The following is a 12,949-nucleotide window of genomic DNA, read 5'->3' as shown; positions in this document are numbered from 1 at the left end:
AGACATAATTCTGGACAGAACTCATAGGGTTTACACCACCTATCAAATCAACAGAAACCTGACCCCAGATGTGTTAACTAGAGTACACCTGTACCAACTAAAAGATGACATCATGAAGGCGGCTCTTAAGGCGGAACCTATTAAGTTCCGGACAACAACCATTCAGCTCTATCAGGACCTGGCGCAAGCCACATTGCAGAAAAGGAAACGATTATGAGTGGTGACGGACTGGTTGAGCAACAAATCTACCCAATACCGCTGGATCTTCCCATCTGGGCTCCGCTTTAGCTGGAAGGGACAGCAATACACAATTAGTAAAGAAGAGCAATTGGATGAACTCCTGAGAAACATGGAAGGGAAGGAAGGCGATACCGAAAGGAGATAGCCAACGGACCACTCTATAGATGCGAAGCTCGAGAGAGAGAACATTGGAAACCAGCGCGATCACGCCTACGAGGCCATACAAGAGAACATAAAGAGACTAATTCGGAATGATAAATCCATATAAAAGTAAAGTCCTGTCAACAGGCCTTGAATCCTATGTGCCTATCAACATTTGGAAGAGAGGAGCTGAAAGACAGCTCTACGGAGGCAATAACCGAGAAAAAGGCAGATTGATTTTCATTAATGGACTACCCTAACAAGGGTAAGAAGGTGAGCATAAGGATGAAGATGACTTAACTGGAGAAAAAGAAATGTGAGGGGGGGGAGGTTTGGGGGGGAAACACGGAACCCATAGCTCCAGGGAAAGTTGATTTCCCGGTGAACTGTTTAACTGTGTGACAACTAATGTTATTTGTTGCTATTATAAAGTTTTCGAAAGTTGGGACACGGGGAAGGCTCCCATACAAAACACAAAATGCGGTAGAGGATAACGCTGCAGATATGCGGCTCCCAGAAGTTCTAATGGAAAAGAGGAGGAGAAATCATAGGATATCGGACCCTGGATATGGCCGACTTGACGTTTGTCACGCTTAATGTGCAAGAGCTAAACTCCCCTATTAAAAGAAGATCAATCATGAGACGGCTGAGAGAGCTACAGGCTTCAGTAGTGAGGGTGCAAGAAACACACCTGCTCCCAGAAGATGAGCACAGACTGCGACACAGAGCTTTTCCAACACAATTCCTAGCCTCAAGTGGGACGAAGAAGAGAGGGGTGGGAATTCTTATAGCTAGAGGAATCCAATTTGAAAATTAGTTTGTTGAAGGGAGATACCTGATCTTGGGGGGAAAACTAATGAACCAACAAGTGACCCTGGTGGTGATATATGCCCCTAATGAAAAGCAAGATCGGTTCCTTATGGAGCTAATCCCAAAAATAGCAGAATAGCAGAATGGAGGAGAGGTCAAATCCTCATAGGAGGTGATTTCAACTGTGTTATGGATGCCTCAATGGACAAGACTCTCCCAGCAAAATCTAGTGATACCCTAAACAGACGAGCCTTGGCTCAATTTCTCAGAGATCTACAACTAATAGAAACCTGGCGCTTCTTCTGTCCCCAAGAAAAGGACTACACCTTTTATTCAGCAGTATATAAAGGCTACTCCCGGATCGACATGATCCTAGTTTCAGATACAACCATCCCACTGATCACAGGGCTGGAGATTGGAGTACGATGTATATCTGATCACGCACCAGTCTCTATGACTATGGAAATGCTGCCCTCAAAGTCACAAACTCGTAAGCCAAGGCGATTAAATGAAATGCTATTGAAAGACCTAGCACTAAGAACGGACATGGAACAAGTACTAAGAAACTATTTTGCTGAAAACACTACGCCGGGAATTGACTGGGGGATACTATGGGATGCCAGCAAGGCCGTAGTCCAGGGAGAATGTATTGCACACACAGTAAACCTCCTAAGAAGGAAGGAAGGAGAGCGGCATGACCTGGAGACAAAAGTGAAGGCTTCAGAAGCGCAATAGAAAGATAAAAAATCTCCCAAAGCCTGGAGGGAACTTAAACAAGCCAAAGCTGCACTAGAGGCCCACTATGCGGACGAATCCGCACGACTCCTCCTACAAACAAAACAAACATATTATATAAAAGGGGATACAGCCAATCGGCTTTTAGCGGCTAAACTGAAAAAAACATAAGAATCATAATCGCATTACCCGATTGGCACAGGCGGGGGGAAGATGGCCAAAAAGGAAAAAGAGATAGCAGAGGTCATGCATGCCTTTTATGTTAAGCACCTAGCGAGGGATCATTTAAAAAGGGAGACCCAAACAGAATTCTTAGCACAAGTGAACCTGCCGCAGATTACAGACAATGACAGATTAGAGCTGGAAGCACCTATATCAGAAGAAGAGGTGCGAGGAGTCATTAATGCCCTGAAAGGAACAAATCTCCAGGCCTAGATGACCTGAGTAATGCCTATTATAAAACTTACCAAAATGTACTAGTCAGCCCACTAACACATCTATTCAACTACACAAGGGACACTGGCCAGGTCACGAAGGATATGAGCCTGGCCACCACAGTCCTTCTCCTAAAATCAAATAGAGACCCATCGAATGTGTTAGTTATCGCCTCATCTCCTTGTTAAACGGCGACACAAAAATCTACTCCACGGTCTTAGCACAAATGTTATCCAAAATCCTCCCTAAAATAATTAGCACAGATCAAGCGGGCTTTATAAGAGGAAGCCAAAAATACGATAACATTCGCAGGGCAATAAACATCATAGAATGGGCACGAAGAACTGACCAACCCATGTCCACAATAGCTTTGGACGCTTCTAGAGCTTTTGATAGCTTAGATTGGACCTTTCTTCAGCTGGTTTTGAAGAGATTTGGGTGTGGCCCAATTTTCTCTCGCATGGTGATGGCCAATTTCATATATCCATCGACAAGATTGATGATCAATGGTCAGCTGACCGAGAGCATCCCAATTTGTAAGGGCACTAGACAGGGGTGCCCACTTTCACCGTTAGTTTTTCGCTATGGCTATGGAGCCGCTGACACAGGTAATCCGAGCACAGCAAGGCATCCTAGGGGTGGATACCAGGACTGAAAGAACTCAGAAAATTGCATTATATGCAGACAATATCCTTCTATTCCTGAAAGACACAGAGCATTCTCTCCCTCAAGCACTCACACTGTTAAAGACATTTGCGGAAGTTTCAGGGTTCCATATTAATCACCCCAAATCTAACGCACTTAATATCACAGAAAACCCAGAGAGGGTGGGAAGGTGGGAGGGAATGTACCCATTAAAATGGAGTCGCGGACCCATAGCCAACCTAGGCATAAACCTAACATCTACCTATAGGAAGCTTTATGGAGCGAACATCCCGGGACTGATGACAACATTGATAGAGGACCTGAAAAGGTGTGATATGCAGGAGCTATCCTGGTCAGCGCGGATAGCTGCAATTAATATGGCTATGTTTCCTAGGTTTTTATATGTAGTGGGCGCTCTCCCGGTAAAAATCCCTCCCCCAGTAATCCAAAATGTACAAAAGAAAGTCATGGCCTTCATTTGGAAAGGGAAAAAGCCGAGAATCCCCCGAAAAAGTTCTCTTCCGAACTCAAACCATGGGAGGGTTAGGGGTGCCATAATTGCGGCGATATCTTTCGGCAGTGCAAATGACACCAATGTTACAATGGGCCCCGAGGGAAAACCAAAACATATGGGTACACTTAGAAAGAGAAGCAACAAAAACCCTGTTAGAAATATTAGGATGATTGCACCCGAAACATAGAGGAGGAAGAGGCACGCTACTGGAAACAACGAAAATGACCCTATGCTATTGGGATAAGGCCCTACGGAGTAAAAAGTTAAAACTAGGGGGTGGCCCACTCACACCAATGGCCAACAACCCAGAATTCTCTCCAGGCACACAACCACAAATCTGGTCCCGTTGGGAGGGAAGTGAGAGCCTCGTCCTAGGAGACTTCTACATAGAAGGGGTACCCTTGACATTCGAAGGATGTAAAGAAAAGTTCAGGATCCCCAAAACCAAACAATATCATTATGTTCAGATAAGACACTGGATAACAAACACAAGAGTGAAAGAAGGAACATCCCAACAACCAACGGGACTAGAACGTACCTGCGGGAGGGTACACCTGAAAAAGGCATATCGTGGATATATCGTCTGCTCCCAGAAGAGACACTCTTATACATGAAAAAATGGGAGGATGAAGTGGGCAAGCATATTCCTATAGAAAAATGGGGGCAAATATGGCACCGGGCAGCAAAGCGCTCCAAATGTGCAACAATCAAAGAGGCTGCATTTAAATTGTGCCTTAGATGGTATATGACTCCACAGCGAATACACTCCATCAAGAACAGTTACTCCCCATTGTGCTGGCGGGACTGTGGGGAAGTAGGGGGCATGATTCATATGTGGTGGTCTTGCCCACGAGCACAGACGTACTGGAAGGAAATCCTGAGTCATTAAGGACATAACGAAGGTACAGATCCCCATGGATCCGGTGGTAATACTGCTAGGGGCGGCAGTTGGGGAACATTTATCCAAATACCGGGAACAATGCCACACTCATCACCCACATGTTAAGCGCAGCAAGGATTAACTTGGCACATATGTGGAAAAATAAACAAGGCCCAGTAGAAGCTATGTGATGGGTTAAATTATGGGGAATCATGGCCTTGGAAAGGTAACAGCCCTGGCGTACGGCTCATACTCGAAATTCCTGAACATATGGATGCCCCTCCACGAATTCACCAGTATAAGAAGAGCAAAACCAGGACAAATCTCCTCGAGAATGGGAACCGCAGAGATATATGGATGGACGCGTTTCATAACAACTCAACCGCACTTTACTGTTAACATAAAAACAAGCCGGGAGAGGGAGGGGGGAGAGGGGAAAACTTAATTCTTTGATTGTTCATTGTTAATTAATTATTATGCTCAAGGACTTAAAGGAATAAGCGACTACACGAAAATGATAAGAAACTAAGACACCGAATGAAATATAATGCCTTTATATTTCAACATGTTTGTAATCTGAGCTCTTGAGAAAAATATACAATAAAGTTTGAAGAAAAAAAAAAACAGCACTTTTAGCCCTGGACGCGTCCAAGGCTTTCGACAAAGTTGACTGGTCCTTCATGCAACTCACCCTTAAGGCTTTCCAATTCGGCCCACTCTTTCGTAAAATGGTCCTAGCCAATTATCACTGGCCGAAAACCTCCCTGTGGGTTAACCAAAGAATGACGCATATCACTAACCTGTGGGACTAGGCAGGAGTGCCCTCTCTCCCCCCTACCTTTTGCTTTGATAATGGAACCTCTGGCCCAGTGAATTCGGAAGGACCCCAATATTAAGGGGTTGCAAATAGGCTCCACATACCACAAAATCTTGATTTACGCCAACAACGTCCTGCTGTCCATAACAAATATCCAGCCCTCACTGACACACTCCCTCCAAGAACTACAGAGGTTTGGCAGGGTTGCCGGGGTTCACAATCAACTATGGGAAATCCTCAGCCCTAGGGGTGGGTTTGACTCTGGAGGAGTTGGAAGTCCTCAAACCACTATGCCCCATCCAATGGAACGAGAAAGCTATAAACTACTTAGGGGTACAGATCCCGGCCTGACCGGGAGAGGTATATTCAGTAAACTTTCCCCCCCTCTTTTAAGAACTAGAAAAGACCCCGAGTATTAGGCCTCTCAAGAAATATCACTCCTGGGATGCATTACTGCCTGTAAAATGAACCTGCTCCCACGATTTCTCGACTATGGCTCCTCCTCACCCGTCCTAATCCTGCTACCCCCCTTCTCCACTTACAACAGAAAATGCTACGTTTTATATGGAGGGGGAAAAGGCCAGGATTCCTAAAAGTACACTGCAAATATGGGAATGGGCGTTGAAATCCAAAGGCATCCCCTGTGGCCTGGCCCAAAACACCCCAATCTTTCATAACCCAGCCTTCACCCCAGGAACTTTTCAAACTGGGTGAGAGGGGGACTGAAAGTCCTAGCACAGCTGTACGAAAATGGCCAACCACGCACATTTGAAAGCTGCAAAGCAACGTTCCAGCTGGCCGAAATGGATTGATTTACTTACACCCAGCTCCGCCACCGGTGTACTCACCCACTAGTCCGTCCGGGGGCCACACGAAACCTCAACCCCATTCAACTTACCATGCAGGGGGAACCAATGGGAGGAAAGACATTTAAGCTATATAAACTTCTCCAGGAGGACATGCTGACCCTCAGGCCCACGTACAGGACAGAATGGGAAACAGACCTGGGGCACCCGATCGAGGACCACACCCGGGTGGACATATGGACAAGAAGCTACTCCTCCTCATTATGCATCACAAATAGAGAATGTGCCCTTAAGCTGCTTCTCCGCTGGTACTACCCCCCCGGTGCGTCTTCATCACATCCAAAACTCGCTGGACCCACATTGCTGGCGCAAATGTGGGCTGCGAGGCACCTACTTACACGTGGTAGGATTGCTCCACCGTCCAATCTTTTCTGGAACCAATGCCTCTCCACCATCAAGGCTATCACCCGGATCACAATTCCAAAGATTCCCAAGGAGACGACATCCGAACTTATCACGCAGCTACTCCTTGCAGGAAGAATTACGATTGCCCGCACATCGAAGACCCCAGAGGGCCCATCGATGATGCTTTGGTGGTTTAAAATATGGGACATTCTGGTAGCTGAAAAGGTTACTGCTGCAAAGAAGGGCTCCCTGCACAAATTCACGGACATTTGGGCCTTGATTCTAAACTATGACTGGGACTTCCCAGTACAAACTCGCAAGCCCAATTTAGAGCGGCTGGCCTTAGGAGACAGTACTTAATAGGCGGTCCATGACTTATAGAGCAGGGGAAGGAGGGTAATTGGGACAATGGGGAAGTCGATCGGGCAAATAGGGGAGAAGGAAACATGCTCATCAGCTGCTGTCCATCCGATCACCAAATAAGTTTATACTTGTGATATTGTATTGATTCCCATGTATGGAACCGAACCGAACCAAAATAAAATTGTTTTAAAAATGTTTTTTAAAAAAAAGAAGATAGGCTGCTAGACAATTGAAAATCAAAACAAAAGCCCAAAGGGTAATGAAACTTTAGAACTTAAAGGGGGACATAAAGAACTAGGTGATAGTTGATATATTTCAGGGGTACTATCAATCATTGTATACAACAGAGAACCCCCAGTCGGATAAACAGGCAATCTATTTGGCAAAAGGTAAGCTTCCTAAGATTTTGGAGGAGGAAAAAGAGCTTCTAGAGGGGGAGATACCAGAGGAAGAGGTGAAGAAGGATAAGGTGCCGGGCCCGGACAGATACCCAGCAAGCTTTTGCAAAAGATATCTTAGCCCCACGATTTACCAAACTCTTTCATACATTTAGAATGAAAGGTACAATCACACAATCCATTTATGAGGCAAAATTGTAGTATTCCATAAACGGGGTAAAGATCCTACAATTTCAGGATTATATAGAACAATAGGGCTGATCAATCTGGATACTAAACTATACACTAAGATTCTGGCAGGCAGAATAACCCAATTATTTCCCAAATTTATAAACCAAGACCAATCTGGGTTCATCCCGGGGAGGCAAACGCACGATAACACCTGCAGAATATGCCATTTGGTAGAGAGACGCAAAAACCGGCATTACTAGTGGCCTTAGATGCGGAAAAGGCATTTGACGGAGTCAAATGGTCCTTTTCATTGCACACAATGGAAAAAATGGGGTTTGGCAAAGGGTTTCTCCAGATGATCAGAGCCAACTATACCTCTCCAACAATGAGAGTTGCAGTAAATGGTGTGGTGTCGGGTAGTATAGATATTAGGTGGGTACAAAACAGCGCTGCCCATTGTCTCCCGTATTGTATGCTATTTACTTAGAACCATTATTAGCCATAATTCGTGGGACGGATCAAATAAGAGGGATTGAAATGGCAGGGGTTGAGCATAAAGCCATAGCATTTGCTGACGATATGTTAATTGCGCTGACGGACTCAGGGAATTTAATCCCGGCGTTAATGAAAGAATTGGAGGAGTTTGGTATGGCCTTGGGACTAAAAATAAAAAGGCCGAAATCAGAAATATTTAATTTATCAGTGGACTCGGAGACAGTAACAGGCTGGGCTCTCGGATGCAACTGAGGGTCGCGGAGAAGGGAGTAATCCTGACCACAACATTGGGGCAACTATATGGGGCAAATTATCCCCAACTACTTATTAAGATTAAAACTGATCTGCAGAAACGGTACCCCTTAGCGACATCTTGGTTGGGGAGATTAACAGTGATAAAGATGGTAATATTGCCCAAGCTTTTATATTATTTTCAGGCACTCCCAATCTGGATTCCAAACACATTCTTCCGATCCCTCACGAAAATGTTGTCGGCATATATATGGCAAAACAAGCCCTTGAGAAGCAATGCCCAACTTCGACGGTGCCAAAAAATGGGGGAGGCGGAGGGGGCTGGCACTCCCCCATTTCTATAGGTATTTTGAAGCAGCTCAACTATAGGTGGTGAGAGAATGGTTTGCAGATGATCGACAGAAAATATGGGCAAGGCAGTATAGGGCAGTGGTGGCGGCACCCCTATGGGAATTCTTCTGGTTAGACAAAAAGCATAGACATCCTAACGTTCTGGCCAGTGAAATTGTGGGGCTGGGAGTAGAGGTTTGGGAATCAGAAGTAACAAGGGGGGCCCTTACAGAGATCCCCTGCCATTCCTACCAATTTTTGGGAATCCACACTTCCCCCCCTGGGAAGGAAAAAGGGGCATTTCAAGTATGGAGGGCGGCGGGATGTCAGAAAATGTGGGATAGGTTTCTGGGACATACCCTTCGGACATTTGAGGAATGTATAAGGGACATAGGACTGAAAGAAGATGATAGATTACGGCACAATCAAATGAAGCACTGGCTCAATAGTCTAATTATGAGATTAGCGGGCACGCGCAAGCTGACACCATTCTAAACATTTATTACAACCCACACAGGCGCGAGGAAAATTATTTCAACTTTATATAAACATCTTAATGACCATAGTTATATATATACCTCTAGTTCAATGGAAATATATGAAAACATGTGAAAAGTCACTCCGCACAGCTATACTGGAAGATCACTGGGTTTATGTGTGGGGTCTAATCCCAAAAATAACACAATCTATAAAAGTGAGGGAAATGTGGCTTAAAGTACTATTTCAATGGCACTATACCCTGGAAAGGCTTCATGCCATGTATCCATTAGTTTCGGATAGCTGCTGGAGGGAATGTGGGGCAGTAGGAGATTGGCTACATGTTTGGTGGGAATGCCTGATCCTGCAGCCATTCTGGAAGGGTGTGCAGTCACAAATTAGGGGAATGTTTCTGGCGATAGACTTATTGGACAAAAGGATTGGGCTGTGCGGACTATGGGAGCCACTAGAGAAAATACACTCCAAGAAACAGAAGAGGGCCTTTATGACCCTAATAATAGCTGCATGGCTCACCATAGCTTCACACTGGAAACAAAGACAGAGTCCGACAAATCAGGATTGGTTACAGATAGTATGGAGCTTTGTGGCAATGGAATGGGTAACCTACAACATGCAGGGACACAGACTCCTTTAAGCAGGACTGGGGAACAGTGCCCACATAAAATAAGGATTCTGGAAATTTTTTGAAAATGTGCGATGATCTGAGGCTAAAAAGAAACCAAGAAATGTTGATTTATCTGTATCTGTTATGCAAATGATCAATAGAAATATATATATATATATTGTTGTGGTCTAGTATATTTGGGGGGGCGTGGCTAAGAGAGCCATGTGAGGAGTCGCGTTCTGGAGCAGCTCCCGAGATCCTGAAACTGATCCTCGCCAAAAGTGCATACACAGATGCACATAAGCTCTGGAAAACTACGTACCCGCCTATGAATGTGGTACACATGCTTGCAGAAACTCTGGAGCCTGCAGGACGCGTGGGGACGGAGCTGTGAACTTCGCCAGAGTCGCACATCTAAGAACGACGGCACAAAATGGCGGACGGGAGGCTCAGACAAAGGAAACAGCCGCCCGGGCGAAGATAGCAAGGGGACAGCGGAGGACACGTCCGGCTGCGAGGTATAGTGCACAAACACCCCTGCGCCGAATGCACGGGCCTGACAGGCCGGAATCTGAGGGAGTGGTGGAACGATCCGCACCGACACATAGTGGGTGAGACTCCCACCGAACTGCTCCCGAGGCCCGCTTACAGCGGGACATTGCTGCCCCCAGGGTCGTGGAGGCTGCGTTGGATCAGACTGCAGTGAGGAGGGACCCATCCAAGTGAGTACGGCCCCTGCATCGGCAACGCGCAACAACGCGTGACAATGTGGTAGGTTAGGTTGTGAAGCGGCTCGTAGGAGAGGCGGACATATGCAGGACAACATCGGGACGCCCGTGGGGCGAGACAGTGTGGCCCGACACACTCCTGCCAGGAGGAGCCACAGCGGGCCCAGTGGAAGGAAAGTACCCGTGGCGGTGCAACGCCACAGGGGGCACAGGGGCCGGGACGTGAGCCGAGGGATCAGTGGCCTGGAGCGGCGCACACCCCCAACTGAGGTCCGCATCTAGAGGTGTCCACAAGGCGGGTCGGGCACGTCTTGCGGTGCCCACAACTGTATGCATAGACAGTCCCACCCGGAGGAGTTCTGCTGTGAACTCATGGTCATGCCGCGTACTTGGCAGAGGGCGCAGAGCCCGAAACAATAATATAGCCAAGCAGTGCACACACACACGAGGCTGCCACAGGGGAGGCCCCGACAGAGCTGCATGGCAGGACCATCAGAGGAGCACTGAGGGCGCACTCCCTAACTGAGGTCTGCACTTGGACTGCAGCCACGCATTTGAGCGACCAAGGTGGGTTGCAGGGTAGGCACATCTTGCAGTGCCCACAACTATATGCATAGGCGGCCCCGCCCGGAGGAATCCTGTCGCGAACTCATGGTTGGGCCGCGCACTTAGCAGAGAGCGTGGAGCCCGAAACAGCAAAATATCCAGGCAGTGCACACACATCTGTAGCTGCCACAGGGGAGGCCCTGACAGAGCTGCATGGCAGGACTACCAGAGGAGCATTGAAGGCCATGGGAGTGCACGCAGGACAAAGCCCCAACGAAGACTTCGAGGCCAAAAAACATTAGGAAGCAAGCAGCAGCTCACAATACTGCCAGGCACACGGGAGATGAGCTGTGAGCGCTACCAGTGCATTACTTGTGTCGGGGGACCGGCTGGAGCCCGTTCCCAACAACAAGCCCAGAAGGTAAAATCACAGGAGCCAGATGCAGCTAGCATTAGAGGGGGGGATGAGGACGAGGCGTGAGGCACACCCTGCGGAAGCATACCATACAAACATGCAGGTAGCAACAGCGACCAGACGGCACTCACTGCCGGAGAGTGCCAGACCCATGGCAACACCTAGAACGGTCCATCAGCTCTTGGGGGTGCTGATAGAGACAGTAACCACCAGAAGTCGGGGCACACGGACGTCAAGCAACAGTTGCGGACACTTATGTGGGAGGACACAACCCACTCCAGATACAGAGCTAACAGACCACGGAAACCCCCACTCTAGCCCATTCAAGGTTCCATCGATGATTGTGCAGTGACTCTGAGGAGTTAAAGACCATACTCCAGGGCCCAAGTATAAACCAGCATAGCAATATCAAGATGGGCAACAAATAAGCCAAAACAAAGGGCAAAACAACCACGCTTGACGAATACGCCAGAACACTGCGCATGGCAGAAGGAGCCAGGAGCAAGGAGAGCACCCCCACCGGAGGTACTGAGGCCGCTAGCAAAGATCAACAGATCCTGGAAGCAATTGCGGACTTGAGAATCGCATGGGAAACTAAATTGGAATCAGCGATGGTTGAACTGAAGGCGGCACTGGAGTTAAAAGTAGGGGCAGTACAGGAAGAGGTGAATCTCCTCCGGCAAGATGTTAAAGCTCTAGCAGAACGTACAGGGGACCTGGAAAAAGAGGTGGCCCCGAACACAGCTGCATGTGTGTCTCACAAATCGGAGATCCCCATCCTGGAACAACGCATGGGCAATTTGGAAAACAGGGCAGAGGAAGCGGAGGGACGCGCTAAGAGGAACAACGTATGCATCATGGGATTACCGGAAGGAGCAGAGGGACCCAACCCCACAGAGTTTATTGAAACAATGCTGCTGCAAGAAATAACAGGAGGAGTGCTGACTCAAGGATTTGCAGTGGAACGGGCGCACAGGGCCTTGATGAGGAGGCCACCACAAGGAGCCCCCCCGAGGCCGATAATAGCCAAGATCCTGAACTATCGGGACCGAGAAAAAATCCTTGAGCATTTCTAGAAGGGAGGAACGATACAAAGGGCATCGGCAAACATAACGGCGTACACATTACAGGTACAGAGACGACGCATGAACTTCGGTGCAGTGAGAAGAAGATTGCGTGAAGCGTGGTATAAGTACATGTTAAATACCCAGCGAAACTGAAGGTGTTCCACAAAAACAGAGCATTATTCTTCGACACCCCGGAGGATGTGTCAGAATGGCTTGACACACAGAGCTGCCCACCGGAATCGGGTATCCAGAACGAAGACGACGCGGATAAGTGAAATGGAGACTGTGGCACCTATGATGTTGCTATCACAGACACTGGGACTAGATTATAGTCAGGGCTAAGACTGCCGGAGCAGGACGACCAGGGCTACATAAATATGGTCCTTTGAGCACGAGAATTTATTGCAAGGTGTAGGAGTTTGACAGAATCAGCTCTCACACCCCCACAAGCAGACCAGTTAGGTCACCGGTAGATCGGTGACACCCTGTTGGGTTCCTGCGCTGGGAACACCAAGGCAGGACCAAATGCAGGGGAGCCTGAGATCCAGGGATGGTGCTGGGCACCAGCTGGGGACGGGTAGGGAGGAGGGAGGGATGGGAATGTGTGCGGAGATCATAGTTGGGGAAGAGGGAGAGGGGCGGTTAGTTGGGGAG

The 12,949-nt window shown here is 47.7% G+C and overlaps 1 protein-coding gene across 5 annotated transcripts in view; it reads right to left on the bottom strand.

Annotated features, from left to right (window-relative positions):
• LOC138467780 (dynein regulatory complex protein 9-like) overlaps positions 1-12,949 on the bottom strand; it is a 960,790-nt gene that overhangs the window by 506,286 nt on the left and 441,555 nt on the right. The window lies entirely within an intron of this gene.

Source organism: Ambystoma mexicanum, chromosome 4q (genome assembly GCF_040938575.1).
Source record: "Ambystoma mexicanum isolate Mex_15411 chromosome 4q, UKY_AmexF1_1, whole genome shotgun sequence".
Lineage (NCBI taxonomy): Eukaryota > Metazoa > Chordata > Amphibia > Caudata > Ambystomatidae > Ambystoma > Ambystoma mexicanum.
This window is presented reverse-complemented; position numbering and strand designations above follow the sequence as displayed.